This window comes from Mirounga angustirostris, unplaced genomic scaffold, assembly GCF_029215605.1.
Source record: "Mirounga angustirostris isolate CCGP_5_RB_7025 unplaced genomic scaffold, mMirAng1.0.hap1 SCAF_11, whole genome shotgun sequence".
Taxonomy (NCBI): domain Eukaryota; kingdom Metazoa; phylum Chordata; class Mammalia; order Carnivora; family Phocidae; genus Mirounga; species Mirounga angustirostris.
In genome coordinates, this window is record NW_026991719.1 from 12,132,695 (window position 1) to 12,149,284 (window position 16,590).

A 16,590-nucleotide genomic window follows, 5' to 3' on the forward strand; every position below is an offset into this window, starting at 1 on the left:
ACACAGGGGGCAGAAAGTGAAGGAACCAAACACGTAGTCAGTCTATGGGCGCGTAGTTGAGATAAGGTGTCAGTCCAGGCCAGGTCGGCTCTCGGCACTCACTTTTTCTGATATTCAAGCAGTGGAGGATCTCAGTTCTGTTCAGAGATTCATCGGGCACAGCTTTCGGCAACAGGTGCCTTTTTTAAGTGGTTAGACATAGAGGGGTCATGTCTGAGGAGTCTGACTGTTTGCTGCAAAAGCCCTCTCTTTTTAAAGGGATCGAATCACTCCTGGGCCCCTGCAGACTTCTCTGCTTCTGCTTGTTATAAGTTCTGGGGTGTCATCAGTTGATGCTGGTCTCGGCGATATCTGGTAGCTGTGGTATGCTTAACTGCCTGTATCACCACTTGACACAGGCCCCTGCTTTACATGAGTGCCTCCATCTTGCTCTCTACAAAAAGCAATAGGACTTGGAAATGGACTCCTCTTCAAGTGAGGAGAAAGCAAAATTAACCACATCCTTGAGTCGTCTCACTTGGGAGGCTGGGGGGATGGTGATGCCAGAAAGGTTATGAATGATGGATGGGGAATAATTTGTAGGGAAGTATAGGGAGCACATAAGGAAATAAATAAAAAAATTTTTTACAACTTTTCCCCTAATTTAATTTTTTTTAAAATATTTTATTTATTTATTTGACAGAGACACAGTGAGAGAGGGAACACAAGCAGGGGGAGTGGGAGAGGGAGAAGCAGGCTTCCCGCCGAGCAGGGAGCCCGATGGGCTCGATCCCAGGACCCTGGGATCATGACCTGAGCCGAAGGCAGCCGCTTAACTGACTGAGCCACCCAAGTGCCCCTCCCCTAATTTAATTTTAAATATTACGTTAAAAATTGAAAGAAACACACTTCGAGTGGTTATCCATCAAAGAATTGTGTCTTCACCTCCTGTTTAATTTCCGTAGGGAGAATCTGCTTCTCTCAGGATAAGCATCTTTACTGCTTTTGATGCCAATGGATTTTGGATTTTCATATTTCCTGCAAATTAAGATGGAATTGAACAAATGTTGATCCCTCACTGAAATGTTATCCTCTTTACTATATAAATACTTTTTCTCATCAAATAAATCCCTTTATTTCAAAGTAATATTAATTGCTCCTTCTGCATAAATTTCTTCCTTTTCTTTATTTCTGTCTCATTTTGCATCAGCTTGTCATATGCTTTTCCCAGTGGCTTTATTTTGCACGAGGAAACATGTTTAAATATTGTAGGTTGAATAACGCAGTCAATTTCTTTTGGAGCAGTCCTATAGGGTCAGGCATCAACCCTTTTTATAGGGTTTCAGCTGCACTTGGTGCATCATAATACAATCAAATTTCAAAGCTTTGAGGATGCAACAACTGGAGGAAGATGGTTTAGCTATGATAGGAATTTTTTTTTTTTTTTTTTGAGAGAGCATGAGCGGGGGAGGAGCAGACTCTGAGTGTGGAGCCCAACGCAGGGCTCAGTCTCACGACCCTGAGATCATGACCTGAGCCAAAATCAAGAGTCAGGACACTTAACCCACTGAGCCACCCAGGTGCCCCTATGATAGGAATATTTTTAAAGGTAAAAAAAATCTTACCAACTTTAAACGTATACTAGAATGGAAAGATGGAACATTACAATGTTGTTATTTAAGAATATTGGGATCAATGCATTGGTAAGATATAAGCAATGCTTAAAATACAAGATTGTTACAAGTACATCCCAAATGATATAAAATGGTGCTGTCCAATATGGTATCCATAAGGCATGTGTGGCTTTTAAGCACTTGAAATGTGGCTAGTATAATTGAGGAAATGGATTTTTAATTTTATTATAATTAATTTGAATTTGAATTTAAGAACTAATACTCAGTTCAGTTGTTGGAAAACTTTTAGGAATGTTTAGAACAACTTGAGTATGTGTATCTATATTTTCAAGTAAAATATGAATCAAATATTTTTGATGAAAATTTAACATTTAATTTGATATGTGTTGTGTGAGTAAAATACACAACAGATTTTTAAGACTCACTGTGGAAAAAATGGAAACTCAATAATTTTTCATGTTGATTACATGTTGAAATGACAATCTTTTCAATGTATTTGGCAAAATAAAATATGTTCTCAAAAGTAATTTCACCTTTTTTAAAACTTTTTAAATGTGGCTCCTAGAAACTTGAAAATTTCCTTTGTGGTTTGCATTACACTTCCATTTGTTGGCACTATTATAAAAGGATAAGGGCAAATAATGGTTAAAATGTGAGATCAGTTAATATATTCTAAATGGCATAAAAAGATAAAGGCGAACAGCTATGGGAAGTGATCTGGAAAGGAACTAATATTTATGAGTGCTATGTAACTATGTATTTGCTAAGTGCTTCATTTGTCTTCACCAGAGGTTTTTGATGATGAGACTATCATCTCCATTTTTCAGATGAAGTGAAGCTCCATGAAGTTCACTGCTTTCCTGCCAGGTCACACAGCTGACAGCTGGAGAACTGGATCGAAAATCTGCGGACCACACTCTGTGCAGGGCCTCTGAGCTCTTGGAGGCTCAGCAGGTGCAGGCCTCCTGCAAGCTCTGGAGGTGGAGTGTTGTCAGGGTGCCCCAGATTTGTTTTCATCAGGTATGGCAAGACACACAGACGTGGGAATGACTGTCGTGAAAGAAGAATTTCATCCTACAGTCCCTAAAGCCGGAAGGCAGGGCCACATGGGGAAGCGCCAGGGATGGCCAGGAGGCAGAGGGAAGGAGGAGAAATGGTGGATGAGAGCCTGTTGTGGTTCCTGGGGGAAGGAGCGCATGAAGTAGTATAAGCGGAGTGAAGATTGGCTACTTTGAATGATCTCAGTAGGTTCTGTGGTACAGAGGCTGTCCCTAGTTGTCTGCTACCTGGTCCTGGGGCGGGTAGGGCCCAGGGACAGTGACCCGGCATGTCAGAGCCCGATAAAGGAGCTGCTTGGGCTCTGGATTGGTTGATTTCCTTATGAAGGGCACTCTCCCAGTTGTTTGTCCTCTCTTGGAATTAGCTCACCCTGGGAGGGGCAACCCCCTTAGTGTTGGGAAGCCTCAGATGTCAAAGCATCAAACACAGAAACTGGAACACGTGGTTATTACACTGAGGCTCCAGGAATGAGCCCTTGAGGACGTGGGTGTGTGCCGAGAGCTGGGCCTTACCCGCTCCGGGTGGCTGGGAGAGTTTTAGCCACCAGTGTCCCTGGAGGCCAAGTAGCAGGGAGGCTGGGATGGGGGTGGGGGAGACGTGAGGCTAACAGAGCAGGGGCACCTTTCCCTACACACAATGGGCTTCAGCCTGTCCGCAAACCACCTGCCCGTTTGTTTTGTATCTGCTTTCATTCAGTGATGTTTATAACATCCTGAATTCTCAGTTTAAGTGCAGTTTCAGTACTGTAGATTGTTTTTAGGTAATCACCAATAGTCTGATAGGAATTCACGTTCTGTAACAATACTAGAATAAGATCTCATTTTAAAAATTATTTTCTCATTTATTGTTCTTTAGCTACACATCATGAAGAGCTACAGAAATTGGTGGACACTGTGCTGTCAATTAAGCATAAGGTAATTTTTTTCCCTAAGTCACTTGAAATACATGTTATGTTTAATCTCAGAGTGGAGACACTCACAAGGCATGTTGCGAGTTGTGGAAGAGCACTTGCCACTTCATATGCGTGTTTTGAGAGCCCCCGGCCCTGGGACACCTTGCAGGGGACAGAAGTGGTTCTGTGGGTGCGCGCTGACCGCTTTGGTTTTGCTGCCCTGCCCTAGCACTCGGGGACTCGGGAACCCAGGAACCCAGTGCTGTCCCCTCCTCTGCTCCTTCTGAGTCCCTGTGGAAACACCCAGAGCAGCTCTGTTGACTCAACCTCCCGTCCCACGGGCAGGGAGCAGAGAAGCGTTTGACAGAAATGTGGCTTGGCCTGTAAAGAACAATGACCCGTATCCTTCAGAATGGATACCTTTGTCCAGGCCCCAGGACTAACTGTCCATGATTCAGAATCCTGAAGGGGCTTTTCCCTGGAGGTCCGCATCTTCTCTCTCTCTCTCTCCCCCTCTCTCTCCCTCTCCCTCTCTCCCTCTCCTCCCCACCTCGGTCTCTCTCCCCACCACCTCTTTCCCTCTCTCTCCCTGTCTTATCTCCCTCTTTTCCCTTCCCTCTCTTCTGTCTCCCCTTTTAGTCCAGGAGCCTGGCTCCCCCAAATTTGCATTGTGTTTTAGAAAGGAGAATTCTGTTGGTTTCTCTTGAAAAAAAGAAATCTCCTTGTTCATGTACCAGCTACTGCCTGATGCCTCCCAAAGAGTTCAGAGGAGACCACCTGCAGTAAACATAGAATGGAGGGAGGAAGTGGTTTGTGCCGTGTTCCCGTGGAGGACTATCAGAACTACACTGTTGTCAATTATATCTCAGTTTAAAAAAAAAAATCAGTTATGTCTCAATTTTAAAAAAGAGAACCTTGCACAGTTTATTATATATAGGAACAAAGCATGGGCTTGACTCTGTCCTAAGGCACCGGAGTTACCTGCAATTCCTCTAGACCAATGCTAGTCCCCAGCGTCCCCAAGAATCAATGCCTTGTCATCTAATTCCTGAGTGGTTTTCAGCACCGAATGATAGTTTGGGTAACCTCTTCTCTTGGCCAGGACATCCTTGTGGAATTTGGGTCATTTGATCCTTCCTGCCTGATGCCTGCCTGCCCAGATTACTGGACCTACTCAGAGTCCCTGACTACCCCGCCACTCCAAGTCCGTTGCCTGGATCATTAAGAAGCAGCCCATAGAGATTGATCATGATCAGGTATGTTCTTTCCACATTTCTGTCTGAGGAAATGCTAGCCTGCCCATTTAAAACAAGGCTAGGCTCCAACTTTGGCATCAGTTTTTAGTATCTCATAATGCTTACACATTTTTATTAAGATGTGCTAACATCTTATCTCAGTTTGGACATGAATTTGGAGATATGTCAAGTTAACCAGAGACAGGAGTTAAAACATAGAAGAACATAAGCTTTTAGCTTTCATTTTTGACAGTAACATGTATTTTATATGTTATTATATGCATTGTGTAGAACCGTTATAAAAATTAGGATCTTTAAATGGAAAAAAATGAAGGCTGGAAGTGGATGTGTTCAAACTGGTTTGATATTTATTTATTATTGAAGTACAGTTGACACACAATGTTACATTAGTTTCAGGTGTGCAACATGGTGATTTGACAACCGCATATGTTATGCTGTGCTCACCCCAAGTGTAGCTCCCATCTGTTACCATACAAGTCTGTTACAATCCCATTGACTGTTTTTCCCTGTGCTTTTTACCTTTCATCCCCGTGACTTACTAATTTCAGTACTGGAAGCCTGTACCTCCCACTCTCCTTCACCCATTTTTCTCATCCCCCCCCATTCCCCTCCCCTTTGGCAACTATCATACAGAGTTCTCTGTATTTATGCAAAAATCCTTAATTTTCTTAAGAGAAACTTACTGTGGAATTTCAAGGTAAAGACAGAGCCTAACAATGTCTATAGAGAAATTTTATTCTAAGTCAGAAGTTTTGACTTGGTATTTGTTTTTCAATTAGAAACGAAAGTTTAAGTGGTGGTTACTATGTCAACACACAAAATGTTGTTCATAAATGAACTAAACTGTAATAATTGCTTTTACTTGTTTGTTTTGGAATTTTATTGACTAAAGATTTTTACAAGAACAAAAGCTTCTAAGTTCTTTTTTATGAAGCCAAGATAACAGTGAAAGCAAAACCCACCAAAGATTGAACACCCCCAAAGTAAACACTAAGTCCCAAAAGTAGTATCTCTCAAGAATATTTAGAAAATATTTCACCCCCTAAAAAGTAAACACTAAGCTCCAAAAGTAATATCTTCAAGAATATTTAGAAAAAAGGAAAGCTGGGGCGCGTGGGTGGCTCAGTCAGTTAAGCGTCTGCCTTCGGCTTAAGTCATGATCTCAGGGTCCTGGGATCGAGCCCCGCATTGGGCTCCCTGTTCTGCGGGAAGCCTGCTTCTCCCTCTCCCACTCCCCCTTCTTGTGTTTCTGCTCTCGCTAACTCTGTCAAATAAATAAATAAATATTTTTTTAAAAAAAGGAAAGCTAAATAGAATACTAGAATCTACCAATACATCACATAGGATTTTTTCTAGTAGGATTTGTCCATGTAAAATTTTTGCTAGTAATGTAAGAATCGTTCAATATTAGGAATGATATAGTTACAATTAATAGGCTTCATCCCATCAGCAAAGCTAAAGGGAAAACTAATGTTTTCATTTTCATAAATTCCTAAAATATATTTGACAAAATTCATAATGTATTTTTTAAAGATTTTATTTATTTATTTGACAGAGAGAGAGCACAGCAGGGGGAGCGGCAGACAGAGGGAGAGGGAGAAGCAGGTTCCCCGCTGAGCGGAGAGCCCAACATGGGGCTCGATCCCAGGACCCCTGGGATCATGACCTGAGCCGAAGGCAGATGCTTAACTGACTGAGCCACCCAGGCACCCCATTTTTGTAAAATTTTTTAATAGAATAAATGAAATGAGAATTCCCTGAGTTGATAAAGTAGACTGACCAATCTCGGCTCAGCAGTAAAGAGTATGACTAGTATGGAAAGGATATCTACTAACTGCACTATAATTAGCATATTAAATTTTAAATTGACTAAATTCTGGTAGCAGTCAATAAAGTTAGACAAAAAAAGATAAAGGAAATGAGAGAAACATTAGTGCAGTACCATACTAATTTATAGACATCAATTCCTTTGACATATGTAAATCACAAGATAGAATGGAAGAAAGAACCCTACAATGGAAACTAATAAACTAAAATACCTTGGAATGAACTTAAAATGTTAAAAAGGAAACTGTCAGATATTCCTAAGGGACACAAAACACTATTTGAAATAAAATTCATACCATGGTATTGAATAGAAAGGTATCCTAAAGACACCTTTGATGTCAATTTTTAAGTTGTAATTTTCCATGAGTTGTTTATTCTCCATAAATTTTCTCTGGTCCCAATAAATAAATCAATAGTTACATTGTGGGGGCTGTCCTGTGTATTGTAGGATGTTTAGCAGCATCCCTGGCCTCTACCCACTGGTTGTCAGTAGCCCCCCAGTGACTGACAACCAAAACTGTATCCATACAATCTCTGATGCCTGGTGCAAGCTCACCCCTGCTCAAGCACCAACTAATGTGTGCTAATCTCTAATATCAGCTAAAACGTGAAATCCTTTACCACCTAATGTGTGAAAAGAAACATCGTCAATGGGAAATCGCTTTTAATTAATCAACACGTTGGTTTACCAGTAAAAGCATAGGGGTGATCTACTTATTACTGCCTATAGGTCACCAGCAGAAGACTGTTCTGGAGGATTCTTTACCTACAAACCAGAATAACACCCACTCAGTTATGCTGCAGATGTGGGAAATTCTGTAGACATTTGAAAGAAAAATACATTATGGAAATCAGTACACAGTGGCATGAGACTGTCCAATCTCATGCTATGATCACCTGAAGAGAGATGTTAGGTATGTATGAAGAGTTTTTTCTACCATGAAAAATGTCTTAAGAAGAAATTTCTATCATAGGAACTTCTCTTTTAAAAATCATCTACCTGGAGATCATTCCTTAATGAATTGGCCAAAAAAAAAAAATTAGTTGTGAGTGGAGAATGTCAGGGGTCTCGTTGCCCTGCACCCACCGGTTAACCACACCCCCTCATCCTGAAACATTGGGTATCTCTCCGACTTCAGAAAACTTCTGGTGCTCATAGTGATCTGAAGAGGCACCTGCACCCCAATGTTTATAGGAGCAATGTCCACAATAGCCAAAATATGGAAAGAACCTGGGTGTCCAACAGATGAATGGATAAGGAAGACGTGGTGTGTGTGTGTGTGTGTGTGTGTATAAAATGGAATATTACTCAGCCATCAAAAAGAATGAAATCTTACCACTTGGCAAGGATGTGGATGGAACTAGAGGATATTATGCTAAGAAAAATAAGTCAATCAGAGAAAGACAATTACGATTTCACAAATGTGGAATTTAAGGAACAAAACAGGATCATAGGGGAAGGGAAGGAAAAATAAAATAAGATGACATCAGAGAGGGAGACAAATAATGAGAGACTTTTAACTTATAGGAAACAAACAAGGTTGCTGGACGGGAGGTTGGTGGGGGGATGGGCTAACTGGGTGATGGGCATAAGTTGTAATGAACACTGGGTGTTATGTGCAACTGATGAATCACTAAACTCTACCTCTGAAACTAATAAAAAAAAAAAACCTTCTGGTGCTTCTTCATTAAGTTATATTGAGTATCATCACCATTGGGCTGTCCACCTCTCAGATCTGGATGGAATCTGTTGCCTGCTCTAGTATCATCATTGGCTTCTACTTTCTCTCTCTCATCCCATCACTGGGGACAGCCCAATAGGTGCATTTCTGCATGGGCTTTTGAGGAAAATTTTCACCAAGAGATTGATTCAAAGAAATTAAACAGACCTTAAACCTAAACACTATAATCAGTTACCCAGCAGCCTTTAAATAGTGTTTTGGAAGTCAGATGTTATCAACTGTTAATGCAAAACATGACTCAGTCTACTCCGACATTACCAGCAGAAACGAAAAACAGAAATAGCATTTGTGTTCACAGAAAACACATTCTAGGAATGGAAGGAGACTGAAAATTATAGGAGAGTCCACATAACTCAACGTTGTCAGGGCTAAAACATAAATCATGAATGGCATTCACCATTTTCTTAAGAGCACAATTGCAAAAAGGGACATTAGCAACCATTCTGGAAGATGGAAGCACACATCCCCTTTACTAATAAACGTAGATTCCTCTTCCTTTGAAAGAGCATCCAAGCGCGTTATGTTCATTTATACAGTAATGAAGGAGAGTGTCATTCCATCGGTTTTCTGTAATTTCCAGGACCTGATCGAAATGCCTACATTTTCTCCCTTTCAGTGTCAGGTACAAAAGCCGAAGCCCTCGAGGCCCCTCTGCCTAGAAGCCAAGCGCCTGGGACCTGCAGTGGGAGCTGGAGGTTCCCCTGTCCTCAGTAGCGGCAGGCGCCCGGGGCAGTCGCCACGTCCGCGGGGCCCTGGCCTGGCTCGTGCCGGACCCGTGTCCAGAGGTTCCCCACGCGAGACCCCACGTGCCGCCCTCGCGCCCTGATACCAACGGTCGCTCTAGCCCTGCGAGTTCCGCGTCCGCAGACTCTCGGGGCACTTGTGGAAGCCGCGTTTCCTCGTCGGAGGCCCCGACCCCGCCGCACCGCGAACATGGGCAGCTACCTGAGCAGATACGTGGGCAGATACCTGGGCACAGCCGAGGCCGCGCTGCCACGCCCCGCTTGGAGGTGCCGGTCCCTGCGGCCCAGGCCGGCCCACCGGCCCCTGGGCCCGATTCAGAGCCAAGTCATCTCCATGCACCGGGGGCGCCGGATCGCCCGCCCCGCCCCACCCTGCCGCCCCACCTGGACCAGCCCAGAGTCCAGAGGGCGATAGTCCCCAAGGCCTGGAGGCGCTGTCACGGCAGGTCACCCCTCCACACCTTCCTGGGGTTGGATTTCTCTAGCAACCGCGAGAGTTTCGTGAAGCAGTGGCTTTGGAAAGCCCAGAACCTCCGAAACATCTGGAACATGCGGACCATCAAAATCACTCCTGCCGAGCGCAGTGGGAGCTTCAGCAGGGGCCCACCCATCCAGGAGCAGCCAGACTCCTGTGCCAAGGAGACCCGGCTGAGGGCTCGGAGCCCGTGCCAGAAAGGAAAGAAGAGGATCCACAGACCTCTCCAGTTTGAAGCCCCCCACGCCAAGAGAAGGAGGCCGAGCCCAGGGGCCGGGCCATCTGCCTTCAAGCCTGTGTGCAAAGACGGAGTGGTCCCTTCCTTTGTGCCCAGGCCTGGGCCTCTGAGAAGGGGCCTCTGCTCCTGGCATCCTGGCATCCTGGTGACGGAGCGGACGCCCACCCCGGGCCTGACCTGCTGCCAGGGCACCACCAGGCCACCGCAGAGTCCCCGGGCCTCGGCTGAGGAGCTGATGATCAGCACTCCCCAGGGCCTGGGCCCTCCTGCAGCCTGGGGTCCCCCTTGAATCCTCAGCCAGGGCCCTGCCCCCACCACCTCCTGAGACTCAAAGCCACAGTTCTTTTACCCTGCTGACCCCTGCTCTGCCCCTGCATGAGTGACTGACCCCACCAGTCAGCCCTCACCACCCCAGCAGGCAGCCCCTCCAAGCACCCAGACCCACCTCCCCTGACCCTGCAGAGTCCACACTGAAGAAACACCGTTGCTTTCAAAACCTCTGCCTTCCTCCTGCCCACCCACTCCTCCTGCCTTTTCCCTGGAAACACTCTTAGCAGGAAGGCATGCTTCTCCCCTATAATCCCAGTTTCTAGAGGAAAACGGTGTTCTTATTTTTAAAATAATAATAAACAACTTCATTATCATACAGAGTGTCTTTGTCTTTCTTGCAAAGGTACATATATTAGGATTTCGTCGACACCATGGATTCTCTACCCTGGCACGGTAAACATTTGGGGCCAGATAATTCTTTGTTGTTCGTTGGGTGCTGTCCTCTGCATTGTAGGGTTTTAGCAGAATCCCTGGCCTCTATCCTCTAGGGGCCAGCAGCATACCGACGTTGTGTAAATACAAAAAAATATTTCCAAACATTGCCATATATTCCAGAGGGACTTGGAGGGGGTGGTGTGGGAGGGGGGGCGGGGGTGGAGCGGAAAGCACTCAAAAAACAAAGCACCACATTTTTTAAAAATTTAAAACACAGCAAAGATACAGAGATGAACAAACCGAAGTGGTACATGTTTGGCCAAAACATTTCCCCCAGGTTTGGAGAATACTGTGGAGTGTGAATGATTCAAATAGATTGGCCCTATTAATCATCAGAAAATGTAAATTTTTAAAAAAATAAGCTACTCTTTCAAGCTTCTCAGGTTGGCAAAATGAAAATGCTAAAAACTATGAAATGCTGGTAAAGATGCTGAGAATTGGAACCCCAGGCAGTGCTCTGGGTGTGAATCTGCAGCAGGACTTGGAAGTGTTTCCTAGAGCAGAGTGTGACTATGAGAAACTCTCTTCCACACACACACACACACACACCGCATACACCACACACCAAATACACCCCCCACACGCAAACCACACACACAGCACATACGCCACACACACTACACACCATACACAAACACACCAAACACACACACCACACCAAACACAACACACCACACACAGCACATACACCACACGTCACACACACACACCCCAAACACACACCCCCCACACACAGAGAGGTGAGGATGTTGTTCCCAGCACTCCGTCAGAGCAGAGAACTGGAACAACCTAAATGCCCACCCGCAGGGGGATGGATAAAGCAAACGTGCTATGTGCTATCACGGGAATACTGTTCCACAAACTGAAGGAAAGAAGGAGCCCAAGGATTCTCCACTCGTGGGCTACTGGGCCACGTAATTCTGTGCATTGCAGGATGTTGAACGGCACACCAGGCCTCTATCGCCCGGATATCAATGGGACCAGCTCCAGCGGTGACAGTCAGATGCATCTCCAGACATTGCCAAGTATCTCCAGAGGGACAAACATCACCCCCAGTTGGAAATCACTGAACTCCATATTTTTAACGACAGGCTACATCTCAAAATACACTGCTGAGTGGAAGAGATGGGGAGTGGTATATTATGTGTGGCACATGCCATTTACAGAATTTAAACAAATGCAAAGTAATATTGCTGGATTAATGGGGAAGCCAGGAACCGGGTTAAGAGGTCATCTGGACGCTTTGCCTGCATTGTTCTTTCCATCTAAAGCCTCTTTAAATCCTGTTCAAACATGAATTTCACGGCATCCCCCTTTAGAGAGTCAGAGAATAAACAAAGCAAAGTCTCTTCTCCCATGGAGCTTGCTTTGTAAGGGGGTGCAGAGAGAAGGTAAACAACTAAATAAATGGACACACTAGCAGGTGTGGAGAAGTGCTATAAGGAAAAATAAAGGAGGAGGAAGGACACATACAAGTCCACCAACACAACCGTGACCCCACGTACTTTCCTGTGTCCCCATCACTGTGGAACTACACCATCCTTTACTACGAATTCAAGTTCTTTACTCGGGGTTTCCATTGGTGGCAACTCATGCTTTCATGTAGCACCTCGGCAAAGAGATTGAAAATATTTTATCTACCTACATATAAAGATTTCTAGAAGATTCAAATTGTTGCTGAAACATTTTCAATGTTGACAGTTACTGTTAGATACAAAATGTCCTGGACTGAACCTCTAGATATCAAGTGTGTGTTTTGAAGTTTACTACCTGCCATTTGCTAGACTTGAGACAAGGCATTTCACTCTACATGAGTTGCTACAAAGGGCTTGAGATCTAGTGTGTCCACGAGGGTGCTGGTGGTATTTTGAGTAGGAGATTCCTAATTACATGGGACTGTCCTGAGCTTAGCACCATGTTGATTATCTCTCAGCCTTGCTGTCTAAATGCCACAACACTCCCCAGGCATAGATGTAGTCCAAAACACACATTTCCATATGCTACCTGGATGGGGTCAGAACCGTACCCACATAAGAAACACGTATAAACCTCCTCCAAAGTGTCAAGGTCCTGAAAACCAAGGCAGACCAAGTTCATGAAAACCAAAGGAAGATGGAGAAACTGTCTCTATCGCTGGGGTGATCATCGAGGAGGCATAGGTTCTGGAACAGAAGAAGGACATTAGAAAAAAGGGAAGTAGGTCTGAAAAATTCCATTAGTTTAATAATATTGAAATAATGGTAGTTCCTTAATTTTGATATATCTATCATGGTTATTTAAAATAATAGCATTAGGGAAATGAGTGAAGAGTCTAGAGCAGTTTCTCAAACTCAGCACTATTAACATTTTAGACTGGGTAAGACTTGCTTGTGGGAGGCTATTCTTTTGTAGGATGTGTACCACATCCCCAGCCTCTACATGCTCGAGGCCAGTAGCACGTCCAATTGTAATCCCAGAGTACCTCCAGACAGTTCGAAATATCCTCAGGAGCAGTGGAGGGAAGAAGTCCCTCAAGGTTGAGGACCGTTGGTACACAGGATCTCTCTATATTATCTCTGCAAGTCTTTGTAAATATATCTGTAGTTTTTCTAATTAAGTACATACAAATAGAGGAGCAAAGCAGGTGGTTTTAAAGTAGCCTTTGTACAGTAATATGAGCTACAAGAATAAAACAAGGCAATGGATTAATAATAGTTTTACTGGCTTCCTTGATGAAGAGATAGCATACAAATGTACTCTGAAAATAAGAGTCATATTCAAATGAAGATACTGGCATCCATCAGCCTAACGGTGGTCTTAATAATTACGTAAAATTTTTGGAAATTACATGAGTTCAAATGTATCAAGGATATATCAGGGAGCCTCCCACTGTACTAGTGTCCTATGAAGCACTATTTCCATCACCTTTCCAAGATTCATAGAGGGAAAGGGGGGAGTAATATTCACTGCTGAGGGTCTTCAACTAGAGAATATTAAGTATCCTCCCGACATAGTAGTTCCTCCGGTAAAAGAAGTCTAGGATTTTTAGAAAACAAAAAGTAACCTTCTGCTCAACAAAGACCAACCATAGAAATACAATGACTGAGAAGTGTTTATATTTTGTTCAGATACAGGCAGTTGAAGTAGTAATGAGTAAGCCCACTTCCTAAAGGAACGAGGTTGTGGGAAAGGCCAGCGGAGAGCACAGCCTGCTTCTGGAGACAGCTGTAAGGCAAAGGCTGTAGAAGAAGACAGAGAAACTCATGGGCTGGCGCTTCCTCCTTGTTTGGATGATGCTCTGAGAAATGAACCATGATGTCTTGGTTCCCCCAAGAGTGAGAAACTGAGGACCAACAAGAGCTAGAACCCTTGGGCGCCTGGGTGGCTCAGATGGTTAAGCGTCTGCCTTCGGCTCAGGTCATGATCCCGGGGTCCTGGGATCGAGTCCCGCATCGGGCTCCCTGCTAGGCGGGGAGCCTGCTTCTCCCTCTGCCTCTGCCTCTCTCTCTCTCTCTCTCTCTCTGACTCTCATGAATAAATAAAACATTTAAAAAAAAAAAAAAAGAGCTAGAACCCAGGCAGTCCAGAGCTCCTTCTGCTATGGCAACTGACACTAGATCCAGCAGGAGAGTCTCCACTGTGGTGGAAGAGGGAGAAACGGGTGGGTGGGCACTGTTGCCTTGTGCCCTTTCTTTAAGAACCTGGATGGTAAGCATGCTTCACTCACTCACAAAAGTGTACTAAGAACTAGCATAGATGAGCCAACATGGTTAGGGATGGTGAGGAAAAGAGTTCCTACTGCAAGGGCTTTTAGAGCCCATGACGCTTCCCCTAAGTGCAGGAGTGTAGTGCTAAGACCCTTGAACACCAAGGTCACAGTGTCTTGAGCCAACCAGAAGATTAAAAATCAAAGTAGAGGCCAGTAATTCCTGAGATGCCTGAATTGGCTCACAGGATTCCATACCCCATCTGAGAATAGACCCAGCACAGTCGGGAGGGCAAAAGGCTTCTAGATTTCATGTGGTTTGTCCACAGTCCTTGTCACGAGGGTCTCTAATCCTTGCCCTGATATGAACTTCATTGTCTCCAAGCAAAGAACACCCTTTTTAATTTTATCAGCTGCAGAGTCACCTGGGAGACTATCAAAAATACTTAGTTTATTTGCAACACAAGCCTTCTCTGGGCCCTGGGACATGACATGGGGCAAGGCCCAAGCCTGTGCTGCACTGTGAGCCCCTGCATTCCTGTAGTGTGGCCCGTGTGGACACTCAGGGAGGGGCTATGAAATGGATGGATGGATGGATGGATGGATGGATGGATGGATGGATGGATGGGTGGATGCATGGATGGATGGATTAATGGAATGGAGAAATGAACTCCACTGTTTCTATGATATTCCAAGAGTGACAAACTGAGAAAGTAGATTGGGCTAACACCAAATAAGAAAGGGGGGAATGAAAGGAGGGAGATTTCTTCCCCAAAACATTGTTTACTCAACCACAGCTATTTAGACAACGCATAATACCTGAGCTCTCTAGCAGAAGAGCACTCCCGAATACAGTGCAGATGGGGGTAGCCCAGAGGAAGTGTAAGTGTGAGGGAAGTTGGTACTAAAACGGAAGTAACATGAAGCCTGATCCTATAGACCAGTCATAATTTACGTAGCAACGAAAGGGTATAAATTCTTCCCATTCTTGGGTTATGTACAACTAGTGTGACTTCTCCCTGGTCTTTCTTCCAAATGTGACCACACTGAATGTCATCTAAGATTTACACAGAATGAAAACTTAAACAACAAGCAGTTACTGGGCTACACTTGTCTATGTCAAGTTTCTTTTGATGTATTCAGTAAACTGAAATGCTTAAACCTTAAAAGTTCTCATCATAAGAACAAAAATTCTAAAACTACATATAGTGACAGATGGTAACTAGACTTCTTGTGGGGATCATATTGCAGTCTATACAAATATCATTTCCTTATGTTGTCCACCTGAAACTAATCGAATGTGTAGGTCAGTTATACTTCAATTTAAAAAACTAAGTAAATAAACAAATGCCAGGAGCACAACTAAATAGAAATCCTACATTTTCAAGATTGTAAATATTGGTGGTCTGATGGAATTATTGAAATTCACTTCAATAATCATTTTGTCCAACTCTTTTACAAAGTACTAATATTTATACATATCAAATGGCTTCTCAAGCAAATCCCTGAAAAGGTAAAAATGTCTATTCCCTTTCCTCAAGTGTGGAAAGCCCTGGTTTTATATTAATCCTCTACGATTTGGCTCCACTGCCATTTCTCATCAATGGCGCCAGACAGGGCCAACTGCATCCAAGGGGTGGTAAGAATCAGGCTCTTGTTTCTGGAAATCAAAGGACTAAATAGGAGCTGGGATGCTGTTTTACAAGCACAGGACCATTAGTCCCCCTACTGTGGATACAACAGCACGTTGTTCCTTTTAGATCACAAGACTTATCCTTGAATAATTAGGCAGAGGAGGAAATCCATTCAATGCCCTATACCATGGAATTCAGAAAGAAAATGCCATGCCTGGGTTAAACTTCTCCCTCTCTTGCTAAAAGTGATAAATTACCCTAAAAGCCAACACTTGAGCAAACTAGGCAGGTACATTTCCCAACTTACTTGGGAAGTAGACTAGGATTTAACCTTAGATTACATTTCCCTAGAAACTACCTTCAACATTTAAAAGTTTCTCTGAAACTATTTTATTAAACCTGGCCTACACCTTATTGTAATAACGTGAAAACACCTAGTTGGCATCTTCTTCAAATTCACAAGAAATCTTCACATAACCTGACCTGATGAAACCAGAATTTTCTACCATTGAAACTTTTTCCATACATCTTCCATTCTGCTTTTAAGGAAATCCAGGAAGTACCAAGAAAACCACTTGATATCAGGATTTAAGTAAGGCCTTCAAAAGAATTGTCTTGTTTTGGTCACATTTAGTCTACCTTCCTATCATTTCTCCCAGGC

General features: G+C 43.8%; 1 protein-coding gene across 8 annotated transcripts in view; it reads left to right on the top strand.

Annotated features, from left to right (window-relative positions):
- The window catches only part of CA5B (carbonic anhydrase 5B), a 131,348-nt gene that overhangs the window by 18,933 nt on the left and 95,825 nt on the right, over window positions 1–16,590 (top strand). For all 8 annotated transcript variants that reach the window (XM_064573791.1, XM_064573793.1, XM_064573792.1 and 5 more), the window contains 3 exons: window positions 2,441–2,633; window positions 3,528–3,586; window positions 4,667–4,820. The gene's annotated coding sequence lies outside the window, so the exon portion shown is untranslated. The remainder of the gene's footprint in view (window positions 1–2,440; window positions 2,634–3,527; window positions 3,587–4,666; window positions 4,821–16,590) is intronic.